At 40.2% G+C, this 13,726-nt stretch overlaps 1 protein-coding gene and 1 pseudogene across 3 annotated transcripts in view; one reads left to right on the top strand and one right to left on the bottom strand.

Annotated features, from left to right (window-relative positions):
• Nucleotides 1–13,726, top strand: part of PCCA (propionyl-CoA carboxylase subunit alpha) — a 457,788-nt gene that overhangs the window by 57,784 nt on the left and 386,278 nt on the right. The gene's annotated exons all lie outside the window — the stretch shown is intronic.
• Nucleotides 11,465–12,173, bottom strand: LOC117063549 (annotated as a pseudogene).

Genomic DNA, 13,726 nt, shown 5'->3' with positions numbered 1-13,726 from the left:
TTGAAACGGCAGTTTCACTGATGGGAGAATAATGTTTCTTCTCTCACTGTTTTGACTCTCGCTGGCACCTGTGTCTGCCACTGGTACCACAGCCACAAAATTACTTGGGGGCTGGGACAAAAAAGAATAGAGCAAAAGAAAGAATATGTGGGAATTGAGCTTTCCATCATGTTGTAAGTATCAGGAGCTCCCTTTTCTGCCTTTTGAGTGAGATGAGTAGGGCTTCTCCTGGAGTTCTCTCTGTCAGTGTCCCCATGCCTACTTTGCACTTCAGGCTTTTCCAAGATCGGGCAGGGAGATCCTGGGAGGAAAAGAAAATGATAAAACTCACCACTTGTTTATAGTAATTTCAATTCTCTTCTTCCTTGATCTGCCTGCTACTGTTTACTTTTCCAAGTCTATAAATACTTGATTCGTGCATTCTCTTGAGGTTTCATATTTGCATTCAGTGGGATAGTCAGGGTGGAGCATGCTTAGTCTACCTTACCTGCAGTTAGAATGGCCAGGGGTGTTTCTTGAAAGCTACTTAAAAAACAAATGTAGGAAGGAATTTGCTGCAGCAGAATGCATGTTTGCATCCCGTATATTATGCTGTGTATCCTATATTATGGCAAAAGTTTGGTTAGATAACAGAGGAAAATAAAGGAGGTTTTCATTGTTGATAGCACTATGTCCTAACCTTCATCTGAGGTTACTGGGAGAGAAAGGAAAGTGTTACAGCTAATTGCTTGAATGACTCAACTGCAGTAATATATAGTAAGCTGCTGTTAATGATGCAGTGTAGTTTGTCTCCTGTGGATGTTATTTTCTTTCCATAGGAGATAAATATTGAGAATCACAGACTTCCCAAAATCCAAACACTTTACCGTGACATTCAAGATCCATTCAAGTTCCTACTAATTTTTCTTCTACCATCCTTTCCCATCAGTCCCTTTTCATACACTTTATTTTCAGGTCATCTTACAGATTTCTCAATAGACTGGCACCTTTCACATTTCCACCATTTCAAATGTGCTTTTTCTCTGTTAGTTCTCTCTCACTTTTTTCATGTATTAGAAATCCAGTTTTATTTTTCAATAGCCAATTCTTTGTGAAACCATTTTCTATGTTAGCAATTTGTACATATTATTTTTTATGACATTTATGTATTTATTTATTAGATGGAGTCTCACTCTGTCACCCAGGCTGGAGTGCAGTGGCGCGATCTTGGCTCACTGCAACCTCCATCTCCCAGGTTCAAGTGATTGTTATGCCTCAGCCTCCTGAGTAGCTGTGATTACAGGCATGCGCCACCATGCCCAGCTGATTTTTTTGTATTTTTAGTAGAGACAGGGTTTCACCATGTTGGTCAGGCTGGTTTCAAACTACTGACCTCAAGTGATCCGCCCGCCTTGGCTTCCCAAAGTGCTAAGGTTACAGGCGTGAACCACCACATCCAGCCTTTATTATCTTAATTGCAGTTGGTGTATAAGTCTGTCTTTCATACCAGACCAAACTCCTGGAGGGGTAGGGGACTGTGATTTATTATCTTTTTATACCTTGCTGTAATAAAATATACCTGTAATAAATGTTTGAGTGGATCAGGGAAAAGAAAGGAAGTGTTCACGATTTAGTTAATGTTAAAGGGATGTGATGGGTGGAATATCAAATAGTTGAATTAGAGAAGAGAGTGGAAAACAGAGGCAAGTACTGTATAAATGGATTGGAACTAATGTTTTAGGAAATATGTTTTGATGACTTTGAGTGTTGGCAATAATACTTGGAAATTCATTTTTTCTGATCTTTTTATTATATACAGTTTTTCTTTTTCTTTCTTTTTTTTTTTTTTTGAGATGGAGTCTCGCTCTGTCGCCCAGGCTGGAGTGCAGTGGCCAGATCTCAGCTTACTGCAAGCTCCGCCTCCCGGGTTCACGCCATTCTCCGGCCTCAGCCTCCCGAGTAGCTGGGACTATAGGCACCCGCCACCTTGCCCGGCTAGTTTTTTGTATTTTTAGTAGAGACAGGGTTTCACCATGTTGGTCAGGCTGGTTTCAAACTACTGACCTCAAGTGATCCGCCCGCCTTGGCTTCCCAAAGTGCTAAGGTTACAGGCGTGAACCACCACATCCAGCCTTTATTATCTTAATTGCAGTTGGTGTATAAGTCTGTCTTTCATACCAGACCAAACTCCTGGAGGGGTAGGGGACTGTGATTTATTATCTTTTTATACCTTGCTGTAATAAAATATACCTGTAATAAATGTTTGAGTGGATCAGGGAAAAGAAAGGAAGTGTTCACGATTTAGTTAATGTTAAAGGGATGTGATGGGTGGAATATCAAATAGTTGAATTAGAGAAGAGAGTGGAAAACAGAGGCAAGTACTGTATAAATGGATCTGGAACTAATGTTTTAGGAAATATGTTTTGATGACTTTGAGTGTTGGCAATAATACTTGGAAATTCATTTTTTCTGATCTTTTTATTATATACAGTTTTTCTTTTTCTTTTCTTTTTTTTTTTTTTTGAGATGGAGTCTCGCTCTGTCGCCCAGGCTGGAGTGCAGTGGCCAGATCTCAGCTTACTGCAAGCTCCGCCTCCCGGGTTCACGCCATTCTCCGGCCTCAGCCTCCCGAGTAGCTGGGACTATAGGCACCCGCCACCTCGCCCGGCTAGTTTTTTGTATTTTTTTAGTAGAGACGGGGTTTCACCGTGTTAGCCAGGATGGTCTCGATCTCCTGACCTCGGGATCCGCCCGTCTCGGCCTCCCAAAGTGCTGGGATTACAGGCTTCAGCCACCGCGCCCGGCCCCTATATACCGTTTTTCTTCCAGTAGGGCAGATTTTTTTTTGTTTTTCTTTAGTTCTTTCTCTTCAGAGAGCTAGCTGCCACCTCTTATAAGGTAGTTTTTCTGCCTTGTGTTGTCCCGATGTTTCTTTTTATTTCAATTTATTTATTTTCTCTTTTACACAAAAGAGGCATGCCAACAGTTGTGCCCAAGTGTTCTTTCTTAAGTCAGCCAGACATTTGGACTTGGAGAAAGGTTAGATTTTGAAATAAAAGACAAGGGGATTATAGCCCTTCATTCAACCATTTATTTTTTCCTTGCCCATTGCTGCTGCCAGGTAGGGTATCTTTAACCCATCTTTATAGTACATCTTGTCACAAATTTACTTCCCAAAATTAAAGGACTAATTCGTCCTGAAATCTCTATGAGTACATCTTGTCACAAATTTACTTCCCAAAATTAAAGGACTAATTCGTCCTGAAATCTCTATGAGATGAAATGAGCCTTCTTTTTTTTTTATTTTACTTTTTTGAGATGGCCTCTTGCTCTGTCTCCTAGGCTGGAATGCAACCTCCGCCTCCTGGGTTCAAGCCATTCTCCTACCGTAGCCTCCCGAGTAGCTAGGATTACAGGTGCGTGCCACCACACCCAGCTAATTTTTATCTTTTTAGTAGAGATGGGGTTTTGCCATGTTGGCCAGGCTGGGCTCAAACTGCCGACCTCAGGTGACCAACCGCCTCGGCCTCCCAAAGTGCTGGGATTACAGGCGTGAGCCACCGCACCCGGCTGAAATGAGCCTTATTACAGACTAGAGTCTCTGCCGTTGTCCTAGCATGAGGCTGGTAAGCTTTCTGACATCATGCTTGCTTGGGCTTTCATCTGATGTGGTTCAGCTGGTGGCCCAGCATAGCATATCAGGCTCCCTGTATATGACAGTGCTGCTGGAGGTGGGTCATTCTTCGACTAGTAGGTAGTTTGATCTCCCCTGATACAATTATTTTTTTTCACATTTGGACCCTGATTCTTCACCTTACATGGGGCTTCAATTCCAAGGAAGGTAGGAGTTGAGACATAGGTACCCTTCTTTTTTTCAATCCTGCTACTCTTGCTATATTTATCTTAGTGTGGTTCTCTTATACTCTCTAAGTCCCCAAAGAGGAATTTCTATCCCTGGTAGCTGGGCCTACTTAAGGAGTTGCAGGTAAATTCAGTGAATGGCACAATCACTTTGGGTCTTTAACTGTTGAGTTAAAATATCTTTGGCCAGGTGTGGTGGCTCATACCTGTAATCCCAGCACTTTGGGATGCTGAGGTGGGTGGATCATTTGAGGGTCAGGAGTTTGAGACCAGCCTGACCAACATGGTGAAACCCCGTCTCTATTAAAAATACTAAAAAAATTAGCTAGCTGTGGTAGTGCATGCCTGTAGTCTCAGCTACTTGGGAGGCTGAGGCACGAGAATGGTTTGCACCTGGGAGGCAGATATTGCAGTGAGCCGAGATTGCGCCGCTGCACTCCAGCCTGGGCAACAGAGTGAGACTCTGCATCAAAAAAAAAAAACCAAAAAAAAAAACTTTATTAATTCTTAGTCTTGGATGAATAGGAAGAAATAAAAATTGTTTCTTGAGCTCCTTCAAAGTACTCATTCTGTCTTCGGGTATAGAAGAATTTTCTTTTTTGGGAAATGGGGAGAACGTATATTTATTTTGAAGAGAAAATAAAACACTTCTAGAAATTTTTGTTTTCTTTTTGTTGTTGTTGTTTGTTTGTTTTTGAGTCAGGGTCTTGCTCTGTCACCCAGGCTAAAGTGTAGTGGCTGGCCGGGCGCGGTGGCTCAAGCCTGTAATCCCAGCACTTTGGGAGGCCGAGACGGGCGGATCACAAAGTCAGGAGATCGAGATCATCCTGGCTAACACGGTGAAACCCCGTCTCTACCAAAAAGTACAAAAAACTAGCCGGGCGAGGTAGCGGGCGCCTGTAGTCCCAGCTATTCGGGAGGCTGAGGCCGGAGAATGGCGTGAACCCGGGAGGCGGAGCTTGCAGTGAGCTGAGATCCGGCCACTGCACTCCAGCTTGGGCGACAGAGCGAGACTCCGGCTCAAAAAAAAATAAAGTGTAGTGGCATGACCATAGCTCACTGCAACTTCCAACTCATGGGCTCATGCAATCATTCTGCCTCAGCCTCCCAAGTAGCTGGGATTCCAGGGGCCAGCCACCATGTCTGGCTAATTAAAAGAAGTTTTTTTTTTGTAGAGATGGGGCCTGTCTATGTTGCCCAGGCTGGTCTGGAACTCCTGGGCTCAAATGATCCTCCTACCTTGGCCTCCAAAAGTATTGAGTTTACAGGCATGAGCCACCATGCCCGGCCCCAGATATTTCTGATGTCTTTAAATTTCATCTCACTGCTCAGTGAGAAATCACTGTGCTAAGGAAAACTTCTTGAGCTCTGTAACTGCTTTTCATGATTACCTTCAATGTCTGGAAGCTAACTATAGCAGGAAACTTTTGAGTGGTTGATTTTGCTGCTATTTGTAATACTCATCTGAAAGTTTTTGGGAAGAAACTAAACAACCATATACTATAAATCAAGAGTTGTCCTGTCTTTTGGGATCCCAGGAAAAATATTGGATAATGTGGGAAATGGAATCTGAGCTCAGAAAGCCAGCTTTTGAGTTTCTAGGAATGCCGTGATGTCTAAATAGATACTATGAGAAAGATACTCACCATTAATATACATCAATAGAGGAATGGCTGTAATGGTTTAGGACTGCTATGATCCCTTTCATGTACTCATTTTTATACCATATTAGATGCTCACTAGATTATTGATACTTTTCATGACAGTCTTAAAATTAAGTTTTAACTGATTAATTTTAGAAAACTATGTTCTTGTTTATAATCTTTGAATTTTAAATTAAAAATACATACACTATATATTTCCTGTGTTAAGAAATGAAAAAATTGAAAAGTCCTGACTTACAATTAAGGCTGTTGGGATGAGTCAGACTTCATCATCCTGTCCCAAATTCCCAGGGAAGAGAAAAAGTTAAAGAGAAAAGACCTAAAGATAAACAACAAACCAGAATTTTAATGGAAAACGGTGAAGAGTACTTGTGGGATCCTGGAAACGCTGGTCCTGGAAACAGTGAGGAATTTTGAAAGAGAGATGGCTGATGGGATCATGCAGCAGGAAACCCCAGTCTGAAACCCAGATAGGAGAGGATGGCTGCAAAGATGGGAGCAGCTCCAGAGGAGATAGCCTTGAGCACAAGCAGTGACATCCAGCCAGGTGATTCCTTCACACTCAGTGTCCATGAGGGAGTAGATGAATCATAAACAGGTAGAACCATATCTTGGAATTCTTTAGTAGTTAAAAAGACTGAGGTGGATCTCTATATATCAACAGAGAACATCTCTAAGACATTAAAAATTGAAAGAGAACTTGTGTAAGGACACATATGGTATAATGATACCATTAATGGTAAAAGAATCCCACCCTAAAATATTTTTATAGTTACCTATATAAAAGCATAGAGCATAGGTTCTAAACAGTGGCACTATTCATATTATGGATTAGAGAACTCTGTCATGGGTGACTATCCTGCACATTATAGGATTTTTAGCAGCATCCCTGGCATCTTACCCGCTAGATACTAGTAGTGTTCCCCCAGGCCCCAGTAGTGACAGCCAAAACTATCTACAGACATTGCCAACTGTGTCCTGGGGGACAAAATTGCTCCAAGTTGGGATCCCTTGGCATCTATTGAACTCTAATAATGCATATTCACTTGTTAAGTGATTACCGGAGAGAGACATTGTAATGGTACAGGTGTGGTCAGTGGAATTGTTAGCTTTATTTTGAATAAGCATGTTTAGGTATTACAAAAAAGCGGTGGCTCACACCTGTAATCCCAGCACTTTGGGAGGACAAAGCGGGCCGATCATGAGGTCAGGAGATCGAGACCATCCTGGCTAACATGGTGAAACCCCATCTCTACTAAAAATACACAAAAAAAGCTGGGCGTGGTGGTGGGTGTCTGAAGTCCCAGGGACTCAGGAGGCTGAGGCGGGAGAATCGCTTGAACCCAAGAAGTGGAGGTTGCAGTGAGCTGAGAATGCGCCATTGCACTCCAGCCTGGGCGACAGAGTGAGACTCCGTCTCAAAAAAAAAAAGTTTAGGTATTACATATATTTACGTATATTACATGTAATTAAAAACAAAACAAAACAAAAGAAAGTTTCTTTTTTTTTTTTTTGAGTCTCACTCTGTCGCCCAGGCTGGAGTGTGCTGGTGCAATCTCAGCAGCTTGCTGCAACCTCTGACTCCTGGGTTCAAGTGATTCTTGTGCCTCAGTCTCTCAAGCAGCTGGGACCATCCATAGACGTGCGCCACCACACCCGGCTAATTTTTTGTATTTTTAGCAGAGATGGGGTTTAACCATGCTGGTCAGGCTGGTCTCAAACTCCTGGCCTCAAGTGATCCTCCCGCCTCCACCTCCCAAAGTGCTGGGATTTCAGGCGTGACCCACCGCACGGGCCAGCTTTGCTTTTTTATAAGATGTCTGTTGTATTAAATTTAAAAATGGTTAATAGTGGCTGGGTGCGGTGGCTCATGCCTGTAATCCCAGCACTTTGGGAGGCTGAGGCGGATGGATCATGAGGTCAGGAGTTCGAGATCAGCCTGACAAACATGGTGAAATCCCCATCTCCACTAAAACTACAAAAGTTAGCCTGGTGGTGTGGCACATGCCTGTAATCCCAGCTACTCAGGAGGCTGAGGCAGGAGAATCACTTGAACCCAGGACGTGGAAGTTGGCAGTGAGCCGAGATCGTGCTACTCTACTCCAGCTTGGGTGACAGAGTAAGACTCTATCTCAAAAAAAAAAAAAAAAGAAAATGGTTAATGGTTAGAAGAAATACAGATAGCTCACAAACAAGCAAATATGCCCAAACGCATTACCAGGAAAATGCAAATTAAAAAAAGGAGGAATCATTTTTCTCTATTACATTAATAAAATTAGAAAGATAAACCATGTTCAATGATTGTGTAGTGTGGGGAAATTAATCTCTAATAGTAGTGTAAGTTGGCCTAAGATTTTAAGTATGTAGTTTGTGGTATTTGTACTGTTAAATATTTTTCTTATAGAAATATACATATGTATACAGATTGGCATGTTTAGGGAAGCTTATTGCAAAGTGCACAATACCGGCAAATTGGAACCATGTCCAATATTAGGAGAATAGTTAAAGTTTTGGTTCATCTAGATTACTAGAAATACTGGGTAGCAGTTAAAAATTATGAGGTAGAATTCTAAAAAAACAAAAAACTGAGCGATAAAATTAGTTGTAGAATAATATGTAGTGTGATTCTGTTTAAACTAAGAAAAATCTTAAACACAAAATAAAACTCTGCAGTTTTATGTCTGCATATCTGTATGAAAATGCTCAGGTAAGTTTGGAAGGACACATGCAAAACTGATAATAGCTGGATAATAATAGGAAATGGGACTAGGAGCCTTTAAAACGGGGCAGGGAATAATGATTATCTGGTATCTATACTGTTTAAGCTTTTTTTCTTTTTAACCAAAGGAGTAACTCTTACACTACCTGGGTAATTACAATAAAATTGAAAAATTTAAGAACATCTAAATGACTTGCTTTATATGCATGGTGTCATCATTTAGTGGCCTGTGTTGAGCAGTGATAGCTGCTGCTGGGGCTCTGGTAGGGCTTTTAAGATCTCATGACTTTTGGTGGCTCTCTATATTTTGTGGAATTGGCATTAGCTGTTCATATGGTTTGGAAGCACTTTTTAAAAGATATTGATTTCAGTGGAGATTATTTCCCAATCCTATTCCTAGAGTTTCACTCTGTTATTGCTTCAGAAAGATGTATTCAGAAATATAAGCCTGTGTATTTATGTCTTTATCACTAGACCTTGAATGCATGTGTGGTAGCTTTGTCTTTAGTAAGTGGAAAATAATCTTAAAGATTGCAAGCTAGAGCGGATCCCACACTCTTACTGGTATTTTCTTGTTTCCTCCCCCAACCCTACCTTGTCATAGTTTTTCTTAGGTAGTGTTATTTATTTCTTTTTTACTATGTAGTGACATTCTTCAAATGTATACTTTCATTCTGGCTTGTCAGTAATTGACCGGAAATTGTGATGGATCTGTATAGTTTTTTTGTTTTTTATAAAATCTATATAACATAAAGTTTACCATTTTGCTCATTTTATTTCATTTATTTAATTATTATTTTATATTTTTACAGATGGGGTCACACTATATTACCCAGGTTGGACTCGAACTCCTGGGCTTGAGTGATCCTCCTGCCTCAGCATCCTAAGCTGCTGGGACTACAGGAGCTGTGCCACTGCACACGGCAGTTTTAGTCTTTTTATTTGTTATTTTTTGAGACAGGGTCTCACTCTGTTACCCAGGCTTAAGGGCAGTGGTGCAATCACAGCTCACTGCCACCTCAGCCTCCACTTGGGAAGCCTCTTGGGTCTGCCACTGCTTGTCAGAAATTTTTTACTCTGAATTATTTCATATCTCAGGTGTTTTTACCTAGTTTTTTTTTTGTGCAAATTACCCTTCTCAAAGGCATTTGTTCAAGTTTTTCCTAAGCCAATAAAGGAAAACAAACCTGAGCCATCTCTCGGCTGTCACTCTGCCTCTCCCACTCTTTACATTCAACCATATGGACAGTCCCTACCCCACCCAATCCCACCCCTACTCTACTTCTTTCTCTGCTTTGTTCCGCAGTCCTTTCCATTGTGGTCTGGTACCCACCAGCTACACTGATATGGCTCTTGCTAAGGTTTTGCTTGAATACTTGATGTCTCCTTTCTCTCTGTCATTCCTCCCCTTCTCCCTTGATGCTTCTACTAAGGGGTCAGTGGTATGAGAAGATAGTTCTCCTCCTGCTGGTTTTCATTCTTTTGTTGTTTACTGTATCCTTAGGAATGCATGCTTGTAAGACAAAGACTAAAACAAAAAACAAAAAAACCCAAACAACAAAAAAAACCAAAACACCTTTGTTTTGGTTCCAAGATTGGTTCAATATTAGTTCCTTTTTGTGAGGCGAAAACAGGATTGTAGAAAATGGGCTGGGAATTTTGTAACTGGCAAAAACGTATCCTCTTTTTTCCCTGTAGTTTTAAATTTTACCACTTTGAAAATCATGTAAGTTATCTTAGAAGAAAAATAGTAGTCACTAATTCTACCATCCAAAATAGCCGTGAATAAATATGTCTTGGTGCTACACATGTAGTTTTTCAAAATGGAATCAAAGCGAATCTTTAAAAAAAAATCATTTTGTTTTCTGTGATCAAATCGCCTTTCTGGGAGAGGACATGCCAGAATGTTAGTTTTTTAAAACTTGTATAAAGTATCTTTAGGTACTTTGAATGAAATAGAAAGAGTTCTATTCTTTTTTTTTAGAAATAAGATTTTATCTGGTTGATTCTTTTTTTTTTTTTTCCCCAGTTATTCAGATGAAGATGAATGCAGTTGGCTTTCCTTTCTTTAACCCTTTAATTTTTCAGGGTAATTTTCTCTCTCTTTTTTTTGAGACTCTCAATAAGTTTATTATTTTTTAAATTGTGGTAAAATGCTTATAAGGGAATTTACCATCTTAACTATTTTTAACTGTACAGTTCAGTGGCATTAAGTTCTTTCACACTGTTGTGCAGCCATCACTATAACCCATCTCCAGAACTCTTTTCATATTACAAAACTGAAACTCTGTACCCATTAAATAGTAACTCCCCATTCTAGGCTCCCTATGGTCTCTGGCAACCACCATTCTACTTTCAGGATAATTTTCACTGGTTAGTAATGTTTGGATAATTTGATTAGATTTGGTGGATACTGAAGACTGACTGGGTTATGTAAGGTATTGCTACTGTCAGCCAAGGAGTGCATCTAGTATGTATTACATCATCCTTGGAGTGTTCTACCGAGTGTCTTGCATTGAAGGACATCACAAGGAAGACGCCTGTATTCTCAGTCGTGGTAAATAGTGTCCACTTCACTACAGATCTCCTTCAGTGATAGGTTTCAGAATATCTCTAGGCATGAAGAAGCATTTCCAAAGCTGCTTGCCTTCTTTACCTTTCTCAGTATGTACTCGTTTAGAAGGTATTCAGAAGCTTTCACTGAGACCATTGAGTTTATACTAAATACAACATCTGGCCTAGCACTTTTTGTCACTCAGATGCAATCTCTTTGATAAGGACAGGGACCAAATAGAATGTCTTTTTCAATGTATTTTCGGCATCTAATTAGCTAATATGAAATTTTCTATTAACCCAAAGTTTTTAAATGCAGGCATAATCCCCCGCCGCGCCCCCACCATACCCCTAAGATGGAGTCTTGCTCTGTTTCCCAGGCTGGAGTGCAGTGGCCTGATCTCGGCTCACTGCAACCTCTGCCTCCTAGGTTCAGCGATTCTCCTGCCTCAGCCTCCTGAGTAGGTAGGATTACAGGCGCGCACCATTACACCCAGCTAATTTTCTTTTGTGTTTTTGGTAGAGACAGGGTTTCTCCATGTTGGTCAGGCTGGTCTTGAACCCTGACCTTGCGATCCACCTTCCTCGGCCTCCCAAAGTGCTGGGATTACAGGCGTGAGCTACCGTGCCTGGCCGCAGGTGTAATTTTTAACCTATTTATATCCAAACATTTAAATTTATTTTTAATATTTATTTTTATATATTTTTATTATTTATATTATTATTTCAAATTGCTTATTAGGTATGAATTTTACAAACTTTAGTTATGTTATTGGTAACGGTGGAGCAGGAGAGTATTGCGCCTTCTCCAGGCTGTCTGGCGAGAACCACCAATAGTGTGGTGGAACTTACCGCCCTTTCCAAGGCCACGGCTGTTAGCCTGCACATGTCAGCCCACGCATCTCCCTGTGCTGTGGACTGGTTTGGTGATCCATTAGGTGTCAGGATTTCTTCTGTTAGCTTTATGGAATGGATCAATGAGGATAACCTCAAAAAATGTGTATGTGGAATCTTCACCAACCTAGTAAGAATTCAGGGCTCTCAGAGCCCTACAGTGGCATCCAGCTCCCTCCTCTGCAAAGGACTGAAGGCTTGGAGCAAACCTTAGCTGATTAACACCATGATGGACAGGCTTGCTGTAAGTTGCACCCTTAGGAACTGGGCGTTTTCGGCCACCACTGGCAAACACGAATCCTATATATAACGTGACCTTGCTTGGTCTTATAGCCTAGTCAGCGTGCTTTATCAGGCCGGGTGGGGCGGGGAGCCCTGTGGAGAGCAGAGAGCTGGCGGTACTGCCAGCAGTGGACCCTCAGAAGAAAGTGCATGACATCGGGCTGCTTCTTTCTCCATAGCTCCTGGATGTACTTGTATGCACCCATCTTGGCTTACCTGATGGCAGCTGCCAGATGGAGAAAAAAAAAAAAAAGTTTGATTTATTTTTTAAAAGTTGATAAAGAAGATGATTTTTCTCAGTCCCGTAAGATGAAAAACACATCTGTTGTTCTCCTAGCTTGTTATTTGGAAATTAGGCTCATGCAGGTAATAAGCTGATACAAGTAATTTTTCTCTGAAGAATAAAATAATTCAAAATATAAAACTAAATGCTTGATGGGAAAACTAATAATCCGCTCTAAAAATCTCTATTGGTTTTCTGAGAACGGAGAAGTTTATGAAGACAGACTATACTTAGTGTATATACTTAGTGTTAGTACTTAAAATGCTTTACTTTTCTTTTTGAAACCATATGACCAGCAAATCCTGCTTAATTGATTAGTTTACCTCAGTTTAAACTTTCCATGGTTGTTATATATTTCCTTTGCCATTAAAATATATAAAAAGGAATTTATATTTTTCAAGATGTTGATATTTTTGAAACAAACATATCTAGTCAGCCTATGCAATATTAAGTCATTCTGCAGAATAGCATCTGCATTGCTTGAATATTGTTTTTTGTATTATTAAGCCAAAGAAAACACCTCACACATTTCGTACAACAATGACAACAAAATTGAAATAGAGTTTCAAAAGTTTGTTAGATTGTTCTTTCCAGGTTGACTCTTAAGTGTCTCCTTAACTAAGGCAGCAGAGAATTCTAGATTGTTCTTTCCAGGTTGACTCTTAAGTGTCTCCTTAACTAAGGCAGCAGAGAATTCTAGATTGTTCTTTCCAGGTTGACTCTTAAGTGTCTCCTTAGCTAAGGCAGCAGAGAATTCTAATGTTTTCTTTTGCATGGCTTTTTGCTACTACCGACCCTGGGCTAGACTGTGGGCTTGTTGAGACTTGAATGTACCCTGCCACCTGAAGTAAGATTTGTTCCTGCAAAGGGAGGAAAAGAAGCCAACCGATCCTTTATAAACAATTTGTGTTTAGTCCTTCTTTGTAAAGTCCATAGCAGTTTTGACCTGCTTTTAATGCATAATTTATTCAAATGTTTATTGGAGCAGTCTTTTTTTTTTTAACTAGAGCAATCTTAATCACCCAGTAAAATATATTAGGCTCTGAGCTAGTTCTTGGTACGTTTACAAAACGTTTGTGATAACATAGGAAAAATGTCTATTATGCTATTAAAAAACAAAAGGGTGTAAATTATATATGCAATATCATTATAAAAGTGTATTTAGAGAAAATACTGTAAGTAAAAATGTCAATACTATTAGGATTCTCTCTCTCCTTTTTACTTTTGAATGCATGTTTATTATAGAAATTTTGGACACATAAACACATGTGCCTATGTGTATCTTTTCATTTCTTTTCCTCCATAAACCACCAGTTGCCATATGTATTGCCAAGATTAAGAAGACTTTATGTAGGTGTAGATTTTTACCTCAAAGATAATGAAAAAAAAGATAATAAAAGTTGCAACTTTTTTGTACCTCAAGGACAATGGCTTTTAACATTTGATAATGAAAGTTACTAAGCAAGCTGCTATCCAAGTGTATCTATGAGT

This window comes from Trachypithecus francoisi, unplaced genomic scaffold (assembly GCF_009764315.1).
Source record: "Trachypithecus francoisi isolate TF-2019V2 unplaced genomic scaffold, Tfra_2.0 Lachesis_group18, whole genome shotgun sequence".
Classification (NCBI taxonomy): Eukaryota; Metazoa; Chordata; class Mammalia; order Primates; family Cercopithecidae; genus Trachypithecus; species Trachypithecus francoisi.
The sequence above is the reverse complement of the archived record's forward strand: the minus strand, read 5'-3'. Positions and strand labels throughout refer to the sequence as shown.